Source organism: Kogia breviceps, chromosome 6, assembly GCF_026419965.1.
Source record: "Kogia breviceps isolate mKogBre1 chromosome 6, mKogBre1 haplotype 1, whole genome shotgun sequence".
Taxonomy (NCBI): Eukaryota; Metazoa; Chordata; class Mammalia; order Artiodactyla; family Physeteridae; genus Kogia; species Kogia breviceps.
This window is the reverse complement of record NC_081315.1, coordinates 1,360,820-1,381,458: the sequence shown is the minus strand read 5'-3', so window position 1 is coordinate 1,381,458 and position 20,639 is coordinate 1,360,820. Positions and strand designations below refer to the sequence as shown.

Below are 20,639 nucleotides of genomic sequence, written 5' to 3'. Positions count from 1 at the left end.
ACTTTAACTTGACTGAAACAACCACTCATTTCTTTCCTCAAATACACTCCTCCTCTAGTCTTCTTCCTTCTTAGTAAAAGGTCGCACTGACGCTACCGGACACAGAATCCCTAAAGAAGTATGCACGCAGGGTTTTTGGTGTGGCCTCTCCTGCCCCCCCCCCGCCCCCCGCCATGAGTCCGCCTCCGTAGCAGCGTCCCGACTTTCCTGCTTCCACTCAGGACTCCGCTACTTATTTGCACCAGTCATCTTTTGAAAATTGAAATTATAGAGGAATGGATAAAGAAGATGTGTGTGGGTGTGCACGCAGGCGCGTGGGCACACACGCACGCACACACACAGAGTGGAATATTACTCAGCCAGAAAAAAGAATGAAATAATGCCATTTGCAGCAACATCGATAGACCTTGAGATTATCATACTAAGTGAAGTAAGTCAGACAAAGACAGATACCATATGGTATCACTTATATGTGGAATCTAAAATCATGATACAAATGAACTTATTTACAAAAAAATGAATAGACTCACAGACTTAGAGAACAAACTTATGGTTACCAAAGGGGAAGGCGGGGCGAGGGGGGTAAATTAGGAGTTTGGGATTGACATATACACACTACCATATATGAAATAGATAACCAAAAAGGTCCTACTGTATAGCATAGGGAACTCTACTCAATTTTATAATAACCTATGATGGAAAAGAATCTGAAAAAGAATATATAATATATATACACACACACACACACACACACACACACACACACATAAGTAAAAAAAGAAGAAGAAAATGCACGTAAGATCCTGTCGAGCCCGTATTTCCCACTGGTGTCTCCCAGGCACTTTACTCTGGTATCCAGAGCCCTCTGTGGTCTGATGTGATATTGTCACCCACTTTGCTCCAGACATTCTGTCTGGGTGACCTTGGATGAGCACTCAAGCTTGATCCTGTACTAGCAGTTCCTTCTGTCTGGGAATCTTTTACCCTGGATCCTTCCCTCCATCTAGACCCCAGCGCACCTGTCTCCTGGTCCAGGAGGCCCCCTGCAGGCACAGCCCTGCACCCTACCTGCTACATCCCTGCAGACCTGTGGCATCGACACCTCACTTGAGCCTCCCTTATGGCCCAGAAGGACAGAAGTGCCGGGGAATTGATACTCTCTCCCCATCGGCTCTCGACCAATGACTGATAGGAGTTGGTGTATAAATACCCCAGCTCCCCACCCCTCAGAATTGGGAAACTCGGAAGCATGTGTATGTCCATAGGGTCCCAGGGTTTGCCCAGAAAATTAACACCAGGGATTAAGTGATGCTGCTCCTGTTGGTGACTGTCCTGAGAAAGAAGCTTCTCCTGGCTGCTTGATCTCCTGGTCTCAGTCCCCCACCCGCACTGATGTTTCTTCCACATTTCAAATAAATGTTTTGCACCTGAATCCTTGTCCCAGGGTCTGCTTCTGGGGATGTCAGAGCTAAGACACCTGAGGCCACCAGAGGACCCACCCTGTCTCTTTCACATCACACCATTTTAATTCTCTGTGTAGCACACATCACTGTCTGATATTTCTGTTGTTATTTTAGACAACATTTATTTTTAAAAGTTTTTATTCCCGCTGGGACTTCAGAGCAGGTGTTTTTCTCGTGTCGTTACACCGGCATCTAAAGGATGCTCTGTGTACCCCAAGCACTCTGTATATGATGGACGGACGAGGTAATGAGTTTACACAGAAAAAGAGGGCCCGATTTCAAGGACGCAGATTGTAGGGTAAGACTGTTCAGCTGCCCCTGAATAGACACTTGACTACACGTAATGAAGTTTTAAACTTTTACATGACCCGGCTTTGCAGAGACCCAAAAAGGGCTGTTCATTTGTCCCACGTTTATTGAGTGCCTCCTCGGTGCCTTTTAGACCAGGACGCTTGGCTGGGGCTGCTCATTAAGCAGAGCCGTGAGAGAATAATATTTCCCCTGATGTAGCGAGGCAGGGGGTACGGGCAGGGGGCGGCATTTCCTTCTAGGAATAGCCGCCGGCAGCGCCACGCTGTCCATCTTTCCTTTTCCCTCAACCTCACCACACAGCCACCTGTCTTCCCGTCGGCCGCTCTATCCGCACCTCCATCCGTGTTTGCTGCCTTTCTGTCTTGTATGTTCTCCAGACCATGAGCTGCAGAACTGCAGGAACTGATTTCTTTTTAACCTCTTTGTCCCCTATTCCTTGCATGTATTAGTAAATGATGAACAAATATTTGCTGACCGATTAGATGCTGTGTCTCTTGCAAGGTGGGTTTATGTGTCGTATGGCCCCTTTTTGAGAATTTTACAGGTTATTTTAAAAGGCACTACTAGCAATTGTGGGTCCTTCTAGTGTCATTGAATGGAATTCGAAAAAGGAGTCTTTGCTTTGATAGTTCATTTAAAATGGTAGCTTGAAGAAAATGCCTTCTGAGTTTTCTTTGAAACTCCTTCTTTGTTTATTTACAAATTGCTTTCTGCAGCATTTCCCTTTAGTGCCAGTAATTAGAAGTATTTAAAAATAATTAGTAACCACTCCAGTCCTGATTTTCCAAGTCTATTCATTGAATAAAATTGAATAGCTTGCTTATTTTTTCTTTATTGTTTTTGAGATCGTTTTTTTTAGCTTTTTTCTTTTCTTTTCTTTTCTTTTCTTTTTTAAGGCTTACAGAGCGTTGAGTTTTATCCATTGATTTGAAAGAATCTTCATTTACGTCTAGCTGGTATATAACCAGCTGGTATATAATTATAGTCAACTATTAAAAAACATTTTAATAGTTGACTATAATTGTAGGAGAATGTGAGATGCAGACATAATGAATTAATAATTATACCTGACTATGAATATACGTTCATTTTTCTCATAAATTTAAATTTTAAATAAGGAAGAAATTAATTACTCTGGAATTCTTTCAGCCAAAATAATTACTTCAAAGACCAACAGAATAAATATATTTTGGGATGCTTTAAACACAGGTTTTACAATCTGAAAGCAGGTAACAATGGTCTGGAATTCATGTCTAATGTACAATATTACTACCATCCTTAAGCCACTGTTAGAGGCTTTTATATGTAAAAAGCTAGGAAATTCAGAGCTCAGTTTGACACTTCATCGCTAACAGACGCCACTCTTGTGGACTGACTTTAACTTAAGCCATGATTAAGAAAAGTAAAATGGGTAGACCATGCTATGGGTGACATTACTCTTTTTATTTTATTTTTATTTTTATTTTTATTTTTATTTTTAATTTTTTGGCCATGCCTCGCGGCTTGCAGGATCTTAGTTCACGGACCAGGGATTGAACCCGGGCCCCCTGCAGTGGAAGCTTAGAGTCCTAACCACTGGACAGCCAGGGAATTTCCAGTTACTCTTTTTATATGTTTATTGTGTATTTTATTTGTTGCTTTTGCTGGATGTTATTGGCATGGGGTTCATATGGTATTTCTGTACTCTTTTTTAATTATAAGAGTACTATCTGTATCAATTTGGAGAACAGTATGGAGGTTCCTTAAAAAACTAAAAATAGAACTACCATATGACCCGGCAGTCCCACTACTGGGCATATCCCCTGAGAAAACCATAATTGAAAAAGAGTCATGTACCACGATGTTCATTGCAGCACTATTTACAATAGCCAGGACATGGAAGCAACCTAAATGCCCATCGACAGATGAATGGATAAAGAAGACGCGGCACATATATACAATGGAATATTACTCAGCCATAAAAAGAAACGAAATCGAGTTATTTGTAGTGAGGTGGATGGACCTAGAGTCTGTCATACAGAGTGAAGTAAGTCAGAAAGAGAAAAACAAATACTGTATGCTAACACATATATATGGAATCTTAAAAAAAAAAAGGTTATGAAGAACCTAGTGGCCTGACAGGAATAAAGACTCAGATGTAGAGAATGGACTTGAGGACATGGGGAGGGGGAAGGGTAAGCTGGGACAAAGTGAGAGAGTGGCATGGACATATATACACTACCAAATGTAAAATAACTAGCTAGTGGGAAGCAGCCGCACAGCACAGGGAGATCAGCTCGGTGCTTTGTGACCACCTAGAGGGGTGGGATAAGGAGGGTGGGAGGGAGACGCAAGAGGGAGGGGATATGGGGATATAGTTATACGTATAGCTGGCTCACCTCGTTATAAAGCAGAAAGTAACATGCCATTGTAAAGCAATTATACTCCAATAAAGATGTTAAAAAAAAGTACTATCTGATTAAGTTAAGAAAATGAAAACTGCTGATGTATTATAATAATTTGTTATATCTGTATTGAATACTTGTAGGTCCTTGACCCCAAGATGCACATTTTTTACAAATTTCTATTACTGAAGTTGTAGTAGACCTTGGAATACGTTCAACGTTCTCTTTTTTCTTCAGAGCTGTTATTAAATCAGTGATGCGTCTTCAGGTCGATGGCGTTTTAGTCATATTAATTACCCACAAAGAATAGCTCTTTCAAAGTGTGAAGTACACTGATTTAAATCATATACATTTGATATGGAAAAGCCCTTCCGGTAGCAAATGGCTTCCTCGTTCCAGTCATTTATTTTGCTCGTAAGTCAGCTGAGGTCCAGAGAAATGAAAAGAGTTATTGACAGTCAGACAGCTAATACACTTATGAGTAGAATAAGGGGACTTCAGGAATAGTGTTGATTACCTAACCCTTTAGAAAGAAGAATTTGGGAGTAACATATACACACAACTGTATTTAAAATAGGTGAACAGCGAGGCCCTACTGTAGAGCACAGGGCACTCTACTCAATATCTTGTAATAACCTCTATGGGAGAAGAATCTGAAAAAGGACATATATATATATGTATTCTTTTAATATAGTTTATATATATATATATATATATATATATAACTGAACCACTTTGCTGTACACCTGAAACTAACACATTGTAAATCAACTATACGTCAATGAAAAATAAATTAATTAATTTAACCGAAGACTGTACTAGTTTAACTGTCATTCTGGGTTGGGGGAAATTCTCATTTCAGTGCTGGCGGAAGAGAAGGCAGTGATACCATTTCTCACACATCAGCCTCTATTAACCAGGCCGTGGCCTGATGGGGCTGACGGACACGGTAGCCGCAGCCACATGTCACTGTGCACATTTAAATGGATTAAAGCTAAATAAGCTTAAATTAAACAGATTCATTTTCTCAGTTGCTGTAGTCACTTGGAAATCGGTCTCCACGTATGGCTAGTGGTACTGGGTGAGAAAACATTCCTATCATCCCAGAAGGTCCAATGGAAAAGGACAGGGATACCTTCAGGCGATCACCTTGAAAGCCTAAAATCCACCCACAAGAGATGTTTTTATTAAGACATAATGTGAACAAATCTCTATCCACACCCTGGGAAACTTGTCTTTGTGTATTAATTCCAACTTTGGTAGTAAACTTTTTTTGTTGACATCTTTATTGGAGTATACTTGCTTTACAATGGTGTGTTAGTGTTTGCAGTTTCTGCTGTGTAACAAAGTGAAGCAGCTCTACGTATACATATATCCCTATATCTCCTAAACTCTTTTTGACAGCTAGGGGCGGGGGGGGGGTGGTCATTAGGATGGATTCTCCATCGGTAGGAGGTTGTTTCAATTACGAGACATTTTCATTGTCTTGGGGTTTTTTGTTTGTTTTGTTTTCTTTTGTTTTCTTTTTATTTTCATTACACTAGGAGGTGGATCCAAAAAGATCTTGCTATGATATATGTCAAAGAGTGTTCTTCCTTGTTTTCCTCTGAGAGTTTTAGAGTATCCGGCCTTACATTTAGGTCTTTAATCCATTTTGAGTTTATTTCCGTGTGTGGTGTTAGAGAACATTCTCTCCGGTGTCTCATTGATGTACCTGTTAAATTTCAGCTGGTGGTATTTGCCTCCGTGGCAGGGCTGGAGGGGCCTGCAAGCCTCCACCTGCCCCAGAGTCTCCTTCCCGCAGGTTCCACGTGCGCCACTTTCCCCTCCTGAAGGGCCTGACATTCCTCACCTCAGGACCCGTCATTACAGTAGAGATCCAAGGGCACTGTTTCCAGAAGGCTGCTTGTAACACTTATCCTCAGAGTGGAAAGCAGAGGTAACCGTCTGTAGCAATTTCCAAGGAGAATAAAGTATCAACACAGTCAGTTTCCTGCTTGGTACATAGTAGGTGCGCAGTAGATGTCTGAGAATGACCCAGGATTGAAGAATGAATAGGCGGCTTGAGAAGACTCCTTTGATGTTGGTGTTGTGTGATTCTGTGACTGAGCCATATCTCTTACAATAACGACGCATTGGTCTCTTAGCCCCTTCAGTAGCAATTCAGTGAACTTCCATTATATGCTGGACCTTCCTAGAAACACTCCTATAGTCTTAGTGTGGGAAGGACGAGCAACTTTCAGCTGCTCCGTCGATGATCTGAACATTCTTGGGGCTGATCTCACTGTCCTTGTTTTCAGTCTCGGTTCCTTGCCGTCAGGGTTTCTTCCTCGTTTCCTGGGACCATCTGTACTGTACTTGCTTCTTCACGGGCTTTAAGTTCAATCTGAGGCTATTAAAATTTTTATTTTCCTGTATTTGAATACTCCACTTACCCTTTGAACTTTCACTCAATATGTTATGTTGTATTTGTGTTTTATGTTTCATCTTTTCTAAAAAAAAATTCTTATTTTAGATTGGAGTGTAGTTGACTGAAACGTTGTGTTGGTTTCAGGTGTGCGAAGTGATTTAGATATACATATACATGTAACCACTCTTTTTCAGATGCTTTTCCCGTGTCGGCTACTACAGAGTACTGAGTAGCGTTCCCTGTGCTGTGCAGCAGGTCCTTGTTGTTTATCTCTTTTATACAGAGTAGTGTGTATACGTTCATCCCAAACTCCTAAGTTATCCTCCCATACCTTCAGGTGTCATCTTACATGTCACCGCTTTAGCACACTTTTCCATCTGCCTGACCCTTCCTCTTAGGTTGGCCTCCGGTGGGCTTATTCCTGTCTTAGCTCCTGTCACTCAGTCTTTAATATCTTTAACTCTTAAACAAGTGTTTTTTGAGTGTCTGTGATGTGCCAGGCGTTGCGCTTGGCCTTTGGGGTGGAAAGGTGAGTAACAGGGGCAGAATCCCTTCTAGAGGTTCCTTCTGGTGCGAGAGAAAGACAATAAACAAAAATACCGCCTCCACGACACGCGCACACAAGGGAGAAGGTAGGAAAAGTACATCTTTAGAGAGCGGCGGCTGCTCTGGATGAAGTAAAGCAAGATGAAGGGAGCAGAGAGGGGAGGGAGGAGGGTGGGCTTGGGCTTGGGGGGCAGGGAGGACGTCCCTGGAGATGCGGCTGGAGGCGGGAGCGATGCAAAGGATGTAGCACCAAAGCCACAGGTGAGCATCGCCAGGCAGGGAGAGCGGGAGGCGCGAAGGGCCTGAGTCGGGACCCGCTGGCCTCTAACGGAGGGGCCGCGGGGCAGCCTTCGTGGCTGCGGGGGACCCGCGAGGGACCGGGAGACCCAGCTGGCAGGTTGCACGGGGCTCCCGTCGTGGAGGACAGCCTCGCGGATCAGGATGAGGAGTTTGGATGATCTCCTGAGAGCGGTGAGAAACCACTGGCGGGTTTTCAGGGGCATACAATGATCCGATTTGTGTTTCAAAGAACCACCCGCTTCCGTGTGGAGAAGAGACGGTGGGTGGGCGGGGCACCTAGGGAGCCGCGGAGGGAGCAGCGGGCGAGGGCGTGGACTTGGACGTGGTCAGGGTGCATGCGGTGGCCTGGCAGCGGCCGTGATGCTGTCTCACCCATCCCCCCGCTTGTCCTCTCTCTCGTCCGTGCGTGCCCCCCTTTCCGCAGCATCTCCTCCCCAGCACCAGTCCGCGAGGCCGCTCAAGCCCTCTCCGCGCTCGCCGCCTGCTGGGGATGCTCCCTCCACCTTGGCGTGTCACCCGGCCCAGCCCCCACACCTGCGCGCGGACGGAGCCCTGGCCACCGGTGCCCTCCCGGGTGGGCCGCCTCCTCGGGCCAGCCGCCGCCCTTCCGCTTGCCGCCACGGCGGCGCTCTGCACACCACGTGTGTCCTGCGCTGCTTTTTATTTTATTTTTTGCGGTACGCGGGCTTCTCACTGTCGCGGCCTCACCCGTCGCGGAGCACAGGCTCCGGACGCACAGGCCTAGCGGCCATGGCTCACGGGCTTAGTTGCTCCGAACATGTGGGATCCTCCCGGACCGGGGCACGAACCCGTGTCTCCTGCATAGGCAGGCGGACTCTCAACCACTGCGCCACCAGGGAAGCCCTGTGCTGCTTTTTAATATGTCGAGTGCACCGACATTTCCAGAAGAACAGGCCTGGGTACATTCTCTCCAGTGTTGTAGTCTAGGCGCCTACAAGATTATCTGGGTGGTTAGGTATCGAATGGATAAACGACTGCATTTTCCAGACTGGAGGTGAAACAGAAGAGCCCTTTTCAAAATTCAGCACCGGTGAGCGGTGTTTAACTGAGTACGTACTTTACCCAAGAACGGAACCAGGAGGCAGAAACACACACACGCGTGCCACGCCCCCTGGAAAGGGTGAATCCTTGTGACCTGGTACAACCCTGTGGACTCCTTACTGTACATTTTTAAATAGCCCTCATTAAGCTGGTTCTCAGCTTTGGGTTTCCCGCTCAGCGGAAGCCCCTGAGGGCCGGGTCTGGGCCACGTTCACTGCTATCGTCTGCGTACCTGTTATCCGCACGGTTAGCAGCTTGTTCCATCGATGGGCAATTGTAATCATCACTGTGCTAGGACTGTGAAGACTGCGTGTGTGTGTGTGCGTGTGTGTGTGTGTGTGTGTGTGTGTGTGAAGAGAGCTGCTCAGGAGGGAGGAATTTTGAGGTGACAACTTACGTATCAGAGAAAAATTAGAAATATCAACGATGGAAACTCAAATCAGTAGAAATAGTTATCTGTATTTCTTTTAATAAAAGACTTTCCTAATAGGCTTATAAGTTATATATATATATATGTTATATATATATTTGTATATGTATGTGTTATATATATATATATACTTATATATACACTTATAGGTAGGTTGAGAATGTTTTTCCTAGGTTAAAGTTTTTTATGAAAAGCTTCCAGAAATTAGTCATGAAAAGAGAAGCACCTTGGACTAGGATGCAGGAGAACTGTTGCTGAAAAGCTGTAAGACGTTGGCAGGTGTTTACTTCTTTAAATCACTCCTCTTTTATAGAATGGAGGGTTGAACTAGACGGGTTCTAATACGGCACGGTCTTTGATCGGAGACATAAGATTGCTCAGTTCAGAAGGTCACGTTAACTTCAAAAATTCAGGCATCGCGGGCTTCCCTGGTGGCGCAGCGGTTGGGAGCCCGCCTGCCGATGCGGGGGACGCGGGTTCGTGCCCCGGTCCGGGAGGATCCCACGTGCCGCGGAGCGGCTGGGCCCGTGAGCCGTGGCCGCTGCGCCTGCGCGTCCGGAGCCTGTGCTCCGCAACGGGAGAGGCCACAGCAGTGAGAGGCCCGCGTACCGCAAAAAAAAAAAAAAAAAAAAATTCAGGCATCACCCCAGAAACTTTCTGTCCCTCCACTTGGTCACCAAGGGAAAAAACCCTCTAGATCAGTGTTTGCCTTTTTCTTTCCTTCATTCCTCCTTCCCTCCCCTGCCCCTGCTTCTGTCAGGAAGTTCCTACCTACCCACCAAATTCTCCAGACATCTGGGACCACAGTCTCTTAACACCCAAGCATGCCCCATCCTGTTTATTGTGGGAAGCTCACCACCGTTCTCAGTATTTTGGAGGTTGGGGTTTGAGTCCTTATTCTCCGCTTATCTGTTGCTCTGAATGTCTGGTCGTGGGTGACTGGATTCCCGGTCCTCACTGCTTCCCTCCAGCCATCTTGTGTAGAGAAATTTAACTATCAGTCTCCAGCCTCTGGGCTCCAACATCCCTGGCACAAAAGACAGGATTCACTGTACTTTCCCCAAAAACAGAAGAACCATCTAGCAGGCCAGGTGCTTTTAGGAGCAGAAAAACAGTAGAAAAAGGTTTACAATTACAGTGTTCATTTAAGTTGGGCCAGAGAAAATTCTTAGGCAGACCTTTTCTTCACCCATAGGACGAACTACAGGGCTGTGTGTGTGTGTGTGTGTGTGTGTGTGTGTGTGTGTGTGTGTAAGACTGTGAGTTTTCCCTTCCTTTTAAGGTTTTCAACAGCAGAATTTATATACTCTCAAAATACAAACACTTTCTCAGATCATGTGATTTTTCTTTTAACTGGAGAAGTCTGCTGGTTTAAGCTAACTTGTAAATTATCTTGAGACCGAGGACGTTTTTCTTGAGGTAGGGCAGAAGTTGGAGGAGAGTATAGAATTTGAAGCCAACTCTTCTGCTTTCAAAACCTCATCTACCACTTTCAGTTCTTCAATCTGTGGCCTCAGTGGTTTCCATCTGTAGAGATGATGGCAATGTCCACCTCACAGAATTGTTAAAGGGGCTAAATGAGACACGGTTTAGCAAGTGGCCTGGTTGCCCGCGTGAGGTACCTCTTAGCTGTATTAAAAATCCAAGACGGGGAAGTTGACCACAGGCTTATACGTTGATCAGAATAGTTCTGTTTTTAGAGAGCTAAGACAGTTTGAAATTCCAACTAAGTTTCATGCTGGTTGTAGAAACGTGGATGGAGCTAGAGACTGTTATACAGAGTGAAGGAAGTCAGAAAGAGAAAAGCAACTGTTGTATATAGTAACGCACATATGTGGAACATAGAGAAATGGTACAGATGATCTTATTTGCAGGGCAGGAATAGAGACGCAGACGTAGAGAACAAATGTATGGACACCAAGCGGGGAAAGGGGTGGGCGGGAGGAATTGGGAGACTAGGATTGACCCATATACGTTACTGATACTCTGCATAAAGTAGACAGGTGATGGGAACGCACTGTAGAGCACAGGGAACTCTACCTAACGCACGGTGGTGACCTAAACGGGAGGGAAGCCCAGAAGGGAGGAGAGAAATGCCTGTGTATGGCTGATTCATTGTGGTGTGCAGTGGAGGCTAACACGGCATCATCGTAAAGCAACCACACTCCATAAAAATTAATTAAAAAATGCATTAAAAAAGGTTCATGCCGGTAACTGTGGCCAAATTAATACTGTCCTGTTGTTATTCAAATGATTGTGGAGATCACGGCCGACAGCCGGCCTCGGGCGCCGGTGGCGTCTGTGTGCCCGTCACCCGGGGTCTGGGACGCGTCCCGTGGGCCTTCTCCCTGGTCCTCAGCTTCGTTTCCATCCTCCTTGCTTCCACCGGAGGACAGAGCCCGGGTGGGCAGCGGCCTGAGGGTCTCTCGTGGTCTGATCCGTGGAACCTGAGGGACAGGCAGGCGCAGAGGACCAGACCAGGATGCTCTGAGGTCACGGGCCCAGGCTGTCCTCTGGGCTGAATGGTTTCCTTCTCTGGAATCGCTCCGTTTTCAGCTGGGAGTCTCAGACCATTTTCCATAAGTTCTTTGGTCTGCTCCACTTTCTATCCCAGTAAATTTTCCACTCAGATGAAGATTATGAAATTTGGGGGCTGTTTGGGAAGGTAGGGATTACCTGCATGTAGGAAAAGGTACATGTACTTTTCAGTAATGAATTTTTAGTTTTCCTTTTTTAGTTTGTAAGGAGATTAGTGAGAAAATATGATTTGTGAAGCCAGCCTGCCTTAAAAGATAATGCTTTGCTTAACTTTTCTCAGATATCCTGATATGAACAACTTTTGAATGGTGTACTTTATATTTCTGCATTTACATGCTCATATAAGTCAGATTGAAAGCACACTTGGAAACAAGTGAATGTCTTTCTAGGCCTGAAAAGAGGGTACTTAGTAAATAGCACTGGAAATATGTCCATATTTAGTAAGTCATATTGTAGAATCACTTTACTTCTTTGGCAGAATCTTTATTATCCTACAACCTAATACAATGCTAGAAACCATTACAAGCTATACATTCAAAGAAAGTTCTTTTAGGAGATTTGGTAATATCTTTTTTGATAACTTCATGAATTTCACTTCTCAAGGATGTTTGGTATAACAATTAGTAAAACTACTCTGTACCTATCTAAGGGACGTGGTCTTATAGATACAACCTTTTCAATGCCTCTTTTTTTCTCCTTTATTTTTCCTAAATGGAGTATATACTCTGTTTAATTCCATATATGTAGCTTATCTTCAGTATTCAAATCATTATGATTTCTTAGAGTAAATTCCCCAAGAATACTTACTTATAAGGAGAAACAATAGTTTAAGAATAAGCAAATTTTAAAAGTGCCCATTAAAAAAAAAAAAAGAAAAAATGCCCGTAAGACAAACAAACAATGAAGTGTCTTCAATCATGAGTTAAAGATGATGTGGTAGAAGTGATTTACTGTGCAATGTCAAGTTTGTAAAGAGATCACTATCGAAAACTAAAGGCACTTAAGCATACATTTAAAACCTAAAAAGCGTTTTTTCTCACTAATGGAATTTAATTAGATTTGAAACAAAACTCTTTTGAACATTGGAATAGAGGAGTGGTTTAAAGTATGGATCTACTTGAGAAAGGAATGAAAACAAAATAAAGCATTATTTACCGTTCATGCAGAATTATTTTTTAACATTCTGAAAGCTTGAAAGCTAAAATCCCCATATAGGCAAAATATTCTATTGAATATAACTCATGTAAATTAGATAAGTTACACTTGGATTAACTTAATTTGTTAAAGATTTTGCAAAATAAGCATTTTCGAGCTTCTATTTTACAACCCCATTCAGGAAATTCTCTTTTTTAAAAATATCTATTTAAGGGCTTCCCTGGTGGCGCAGTGGTTGAGAGTCCGGGACGCGGGTTCATGCCCCGGTCCGGGAGGATCCCACGTGCCGCGGAAAGGCTGGGCCCGTGAGCCGTGGCTGCTGGGCCTGCACGTCCGGAGCCTGTGCCCTGCAACGGGAGAGGCCACGACACTGAGAGGCCCGCGTACCGCAAAAAAAAAAAAAAAAAAAAAAAAAAAGACTGTAATTGGAGAAACAAAGGGGAAAACACCTATTAGAATTTTAAATCCCTCCAGCTTTTTGAGCAGCATTGTTTTTATTTTATAGCCTGTAATTTAAAAAATATATATATATATATGTATGTGGGGGGGACTTCCTGGTGACGCAGTGGTTAAGAATCTGCCTGCCTGTGCAGGGGACACGGGTTCGAGCTCTGGTCTAGGAAGATCCCGCATGCCGTGGAGCAACTAAGCCCGTGCGCCACAACTACTAAGCCCGTGCGCCACAACTACTGAGCCCACGAGCCACAACTACTGAGCCTGCTCGCCTAGAGCCCGTGCTCCACAATTACTGAGCCTGCACTCTAGATCCCGTGAGCAACAGCTACTGAGCCCATGTGCCGCAACTACTGAAGCCCGTGCGCCTAGAGCCCGTGCTCTGCAACAAGACAAGCCACCGCAATGAGAAGCCCATGCACCACAACGAAAGGCAGCCCCCACTCGCCGCAACTAGAGAAAACCCATGTGCAGCAGCGAAGACCCAATGTGGCCAAAAAATAAAGTATTTTTTAAAAAAAGATTAAAAATACATATATTTGTGGACTATGTGACATCCTACTGACTACCTCCAAAGTAGACAAAAATGTAAATATGTATATAATATTGACAGTGGACTTACATACTTCTTGAGTTTGCCTCTTTTTTTCTCCTTAAGATTATGATCAATTCATTTCATTAAAATTGTGAAATCTCATTAAAGTTGACAAATGAGGCCAGTGCTGTTGATGATCAGAATTTAGGGATAGATTTTGGCTTTGCCTTCTGTATTATTGCCTCATCTGCCAGAAAGAAGGAAGAGGGGAAGGAGGGAAAGAGAGGACTTTTCTAAGGACATTTGTCTTGAGTGCAGTAAGGACTTCTGAATCATTAGAGGCCACGATCAACAGACGTGTGAGCTTTGAATATCTACCATGGCACAGGGACTGAGTTCTTTTTTTAAAATTTATTATTATTTTTTTTTATTTTTTTTATTTTTTTTTGCGGTATGTGGGCCTCTCACTGTTGTGGCCTCTCCCGTTGCGGAGCACAGGCTCCGGACGCGCAGGCCCAGCGGCCATGGCTCACGGGCCCAGCCGCTCCGCGGCACGTGGGATCTTCCCGGACCGGGGCACGAACCCGTGTCTCCTGCATCGGCAGGCGGACTCTCAACCACTGCGCCACCAGGGAAGCCCTAAAATTTATTTTATTGAAGCATAGTTGATTTAGAATGTTGTATTAATTTCTGCTCGACAGCAAAGTGATTCAGTTATACATATGCGTATATATTCTTTTTCATGATGGTTTATCACAGGACATTGAATGTAGTTCCCTGTGCTCTACAGTAGGACCTCGTTGTTTATCTATTCTATATGTAATAGTTGGCATCTGCTAATCCCAAACTCCCACTCCATCCCTCCCCCACCCCACCTTGGAGACCACGTGTCTGTTCTCTGTGTCTGTGAGTCCGTGTATGTATTGCAGATATGTTCATCTGTGTCATATTTTAGAGTCCACATGTAAGTGATACCATATGATCTTTCTCTTTCTCTTTCTGACTGACTTTGCTTAGTATGATGATCTCTAGGTCCATCCACGTAGCTGCAAGATGGCTTTAATACATTCTTTTCATGGCTGAGTAATATTCCCTTGTATCTATCCACCACATCTTCTTTATCCATTCCTCTGTCAATGGACATTTAGGTTGTTTCCATGTCTTGGCTTTTTGTGAACAGTGCTGCTATGAATATTGGGGTGCATGTATCATTTCAAATAAGAGCGTTCTCTAGATATATGCTCAGAAATGGGACTGCTGGGTGATATGGCAGCGCTCTGTTTAGTTTTTAAGGAACCTCCATACTGTTCTGCATAGTGGCTGCCCCAGTTTACGTTCTTACCAGCAGTGCAGGAGGGCTCCGTCTTCTCCCCGCCATGGAACTGAGTTCTTACATGTAGCACCTCAGTGTCTACAAACCCGGAACGCCTGGCCTCAAGGAGTTTGCCAGCTGATTCCTCAGGTGAGGACCTCAGCCAAATGGAATACGTGCAGAGTCCAGCTCTTTCAATGTGGATCATACTTCAGGCTTCCCCTGTTCAATGCCCGTTTTTCATTCCAGCTTGCTGAGAATTAGATACTCGTTCTTGTCCTAGAATCCCTTTTCCTAACCTCCAGAAAAACTCAATTTCTAAGTTTAAACTAAATTCACTCTCTGCCTCCTTCTTTTTTTTTTTTTTTTTTTTTTTTTTTTTGTCTAAACCCTAACAAAACTCTCCTTATTCCCTCAAATCCAGACTCTGGCCCCTCTTTTTTCATATCGAAACCTTGATCCCAAACTAATTTCTGCCAAAAAATATAGATATTTGTTGTCTAGCTATAATTAATTCTCCAGTCATCATACTATTGTATATAAATCATAACCACATCTACCCATAGGAAATATAGCTTTTCCTTACCAGTAATTATGTGGACTTATTTTTGAATACATCCTCTATCTTAACACTCCCTGTTATTCAGCTGTCTGTTGGGATAATTATACGTGTGTTGTGCTTAAGGGATTAATTCTGGCATCAGACAGAATTGGATTCATTTCTTATCTCTACTGCTTTATGGCTGTTAGGGACTGGATGTTTGTGTCCCCAGAATTCATATGTTGAAGTCCTAACCCCCAATGTGAAGGTATTAGGAGGTGGTATAATGCTGGTGGGAGAGTAAAATGCTACAGCCACTCGGGGAAATAGTTTGGCAGTTTCTTATAAAAATAAACGTGGTCTTACTGAATGATCTAGAATTGCACTCTTGGCCATTTATTCCAGATTATGAAAGCTGTGTTCTCACACACACAAAATGAATTTTCATAGCAGCTTTGTTTGCAAGAGCCACAAACTGGAAACAACGTTAAGTGTGTTTCGACCAGTGAACAGTTAAAAACAATTGGTGCATCTGTGCCGTGGAATATTGCTCAGCAATAAAAAGTTGTGTAGATATACCACATTGGGTTTAACCACTCATCAGTTGATGGACAATTGGATTATTTCCAACTTTTAGTTATTATGAATAAAGCTGCCATACTTGTCTGATCATTGCTTAAGGCTGTTGGAACTATAATTTCAAGCACAGGTGCAATTCAATGGATGGCGGGTTTAGGTAGCCAGAAATTGACCCAAAGTTACCAGATGGAAAGAACTTTTCCTGAAACAGAATTAGGATATCATCACAGTACTACTAAATTTTGTTATTTTCTTTACTGTTCTTGTGCTGACAATTCCCCAGTGCCAATTAAGTTTTGTGCTTTTTATTACTTAAAATAAGAAAAAATGTCATACCTCTTGTGCTTCTAAACAAAGGTTTTTCTCTTGTGCTGGTCAGTAGCCAGAATCATTTATTTAGATATTTTAATTCTAAATTGGCATTTCTAGGTTGAAATAATTACTTTTAAATAAATGAAGAGTATTAAGAGAGTTAAATTGTTTAGTAAATTGACTTTAATGAAATGTTATATATTTCACCAACTAGTCTACGTAAGTAGAATAGTGATGTCATGACAAGGCACTATAAATCTCTTAAATTTTTGTATTGTTGATCAATATTTTCGTATTCCCTTAAAGCTAAGCTTTATTTTGTGAAAAGAGATACATGAAATGAAGTCTTCAGACACTGAGCTCAATGAAAAGATGCAAAGGAAGAAGAAGAAAGCCTTCGTTTCATCCGTTGTAGAGTACCAGATCTCTAGGCTTTTATGTTCCATTTCTTGGTGTGAATTCCAAAACTCATCATTAGGCACGCTTGGATTTTCTTTTATTTGCGTTTGGGGCTTACATTTTATATTACATAACTTCACTCAAATACAAGCAAATGTATAGTTTATGATTAGAATTAGGTGTTAGGTTAAGAAAATCTGGTGAAAAAAATCAGGATGTGTAAAAAGATAAAATAGTTTTATTTTTCATATTACCAAAATATTAAAGACAGGTGTCAACTTAAATCAGGCATTTCTTAATCTCTTAAAAAGTCTCTTTAAAAATGATTGTTAATCTCTTTTTGGCCCATTTTTATTTTTCAGTCTTTGTGGTAGTGAGTTCTCGATGCAGGATGGCTGCTGGGCTCCAAATACGCGTGCGCTCTGAGCGACGTAAATGCAAGTAATGAACAACACGACTCTCGTTACAAAAGTGCATTTTTCATGACAGTAAAGATTTCATTTCTGTCATGAAACATATCCGGCTGCATCTGCATCATTTTATTGACTCACATGTAGCAGATGGGACAGAATTGATACCCAGCCCTCTTAGCCGCTCAGGCTGCCACAGCAAAGTTCCGGAGACTGGGGGAGCTTAAACAACAGGAGTGTGTTTCTTGTAGTTCTGGAGGCTGGACATCCAAGATCAGGGTGCCTGTAGATGTAATCCCGGGTGAGAGCTCTCTACCTGGCTTGCAGACACCTGCCTTCTCACTGTGTCCTCACGTGGCCAAGAAAGCGCTCAGAGCACCAGTCCCATCATGGGGTCATCTAAGCCTCATCACCTCCTGAACGCCCCAGTTCCAGTTACCATTGCATTGGGGTCAAGGCTTCAACACAAGAATTTTGGAGGGGACACAATTCAGTCCACAGCACCAGCTCAAACCAGGCTTCCTGTTTTCAGACGGGTCTCTTTGGAAGTGATTATAAAATCAAAGCATGTTAGAAATTATCCTAGAAATTAAGGGAAAAGCATGATTAACTTTTAAAAGTCCTATTTTGCATACAACTCTTTTGTAATATGACTGCTACCCAAAATAAACATTATCAGTTGCAATGATATATAAATTCAGGAATATCTTTGATATCTTTTGTAACATGAAGAAAACATCAGTAATTAAATGCCTTGTAGTAAGAGCATCGCTGTATGGTTTTTAAGGAAATCCAGGTGAGTTTGATTGTGTTTCTTTGTCAAAGCATTTACTTTCTTTCCCCTCACTGGTTTACGGAAAATCCTATCTGCCTCAAATAAAATATAGTTTCTAATACGGTATATTTTGGCCAACCTGGTGAGATCATTGGCAGAGATGCCAGAAGCAAACTAGACATATGGGAAACTTAATATATAACCCAGGGCCTCAGTCAGTTATACTTGGTTGAAGAAAAAACTCATCTTCACAGATTGCCCCACAAATTTGAGACAATTTATGATAAATGGCAGAGACAATGACTGCGGCGAACGTTTGGAGAATGCCAGAGCCACTTGTGAGGTCCTCATGCATCATGGAGTAGCTATGGTGATGGATTTGGGGATGCACTGCCCCTCTGTATTTTCAAGGAAGAGAATAAATACATGGAACAAAGTGCGAAAGTGTTCATCTGAAGTCTACAGCCTGGTAAATTTTTACACGCATGTACCCAGTTAGGCAGAATTTATCCCTGCTGTAACCACTCTTTTGACTTTTATCATCATTGCTTTTTTTTCCCCTTGAACTTCATTACAAATGGAAACATTTTATTAATACACTATTTAAATGTCAGTAAAGTACCCTTTAGTACTTCAACTTTTAAATTATTGAGTTACACTGTATTGCCGATATCTCCAAAAACTTACCTTAAGTTATATGCACGTATTATGTGTATACACAAAACTAATCATGGAAGAGTTATATAAGTATGCCTAAATTAATTTTGCTTTATGTTGGCAAAATTTCAGGAAGTTGGAGAGGTTTTTATGCCTCTAATCGTTAGCAACTTAAAATATTATTTCCCCTTTTTAAGTATTATATTTGATGAGATCTTTAAATTTATAGGTGTCCTATGTTCTTATGGAAATGTATTTGTATCCGTTTTAATATTTGAGTTTTGTTTGGTAGATACCATCATCACTAAGTTAAAGTAAAAGTCATTGATGCTAAAATTTTGAATTAATTTTTATGTAGTTGTTTATATTATTAATATTCTCTTCACAGAATAGCTTAGGATGGAGTTTATTTAAATTACATGAGATTCATCATTTTTTTTAAGTTTTTAATGCAAGTTGTTTCTTCTTTTAGAATGAAGCTTTCTACCAGGTTTTGGGGTATAGGTTAAATAGCGGACAATATTGAAGGTTTTGGTATGCACTGTTTTTGTTTTAAATTAAAAAGCATAGAGTCTCCAATAGATTAGAATTGCCTGAAGTAGAAATGACATTTAAAAATAACCTAATGTTTTAACTAATATCCAAATGTCTATACTGATGTAAATAAATTATTGAATAAATAAATGAGGAGTATAGACAAATTTTCCCATGCAGATGAAACCAAAAAACGTATGTAGCTACTTTGCCCTCAAAGAGGTAGAACATAACTCGCCACCGCTTAAGTGTGGGCTGTGCATCATGATTTCCTTCCAAAGAAAACAGTAAAACGGGGGGAAAGAGTAATTTTATGGTGGAGAAACTTGACAGATACTGTGTCAGCCAGGTGATCAAGATTAATATCAGCAGCGATACGTCATGCTGATAGTATACACGTTTGATAGGATGTGATAGGGATGGCTTTTTCCTCTGTGGTCTCACTCCTAATAATCCACAACCTCAGTCTAATCATGAGGAAAACATCAGTCAAATCTCAGTTAAGGGCCATTCAACGCAATGCCTGACTGCTATGCCTCAAAGCTGTTTAAGGTCAGCAAAAAAAAAGGAATATCTGAGAAGTTGTCACAGTAAAGAGAACCCTAAGGTAATTCAATAACTAACATGTAAATGTGATGTCGTGGAACAGAAAAGGGACTGTAGGCCAAAACGAAGGAAGCGTGAATAAATTTTTGACCTTTGTCAATGACAGCGTCTCAATATTGGTTGTTTAATTAGGACAGATGTACCATAGGAACGTTAAAATGTTAATGCTGGGGGACAAGGTTTAGGGTTCATGGGTACTCTGTACTATCTTCACAATTTTAATGTAAATCCCCAATTTTTCTAAAATAAAAAGTTTATTTAAAAACGACATGTCATTACATGTAATTGAGGGGAAAAAGTCCCAGTTGCCAAATGCCACTGAGCTACAAATAAAGTCCATTGTGTGCACCCCTTTCCTCACCTTGAGACGCCTTGAAACAACGCTGAGGGGAAGCCAGAAACCGAGTCTGCAAAGAGGAAATTATAAGAGCTTTACGAATCTCAAGTCTATTTCCACTTTAATTATATCCCCACACTTCAAAGAGAAACCTTTGTCCATGCTCAGAATTTCTTCAAAGTACATCATAAATCTTTTTTTTTTTTTTTTGGAAACTGTCCCCCTAAGCTACCTTCCAAGAATTCCTAATTACACCACAGGGAAGAAGCAGGAAGTCAGCTCCTATTACACATCTGTCTACTCTCAAGAATATAGTTTTACATTCCACTGTATCACATGTTTTACAGGTGATGATAAAAATATAGTAAATCAAAGTGAGAAAGTGATTATTCCTACAAAGAGGCCAAACCACCTCTCACCAGGAACTGTAAACGTTCTAGAATTTAAGCAAGGAAATAGAAATTGAAGAGATAAACAACAAGGTCCAACAGTAGAGCACAGGGAACTACATTCAATATCCTGTCATAAACTGTAGTGGAAAATAATATGAAAAATAATATGTATATATAACTGAATCACTATGCTGTAT

General features: G+C 42.0%; 1 protein-coding gene across 12 annotated transcripts in view; it reads left to right on the top strand.

Moving 5' to 3' along the window:
- The window catches only part of PDGFC (platelet derived growth factor C), a 374,883-nt gene that overhangs the window by 52,133 nt on the left and 302,111 nt on the right, over window positions 1-20,639 (top strand). The window contains exon 2 of one of the 12 annotated variants that reach the window (XM_067035426.1): window positions 18,171-18,399. The exons of the other annotated variants lie outside the window; for them this stretch is intronic. The gene's annotated coding sequence lies outside the window, so the exon portion shown is untranslated. The remainder of the gene's footprint in view (window positions 1-18,170; window positions 18,400-20,639) is intronic. 12 annotated transcript variants of the gene reach the window in all.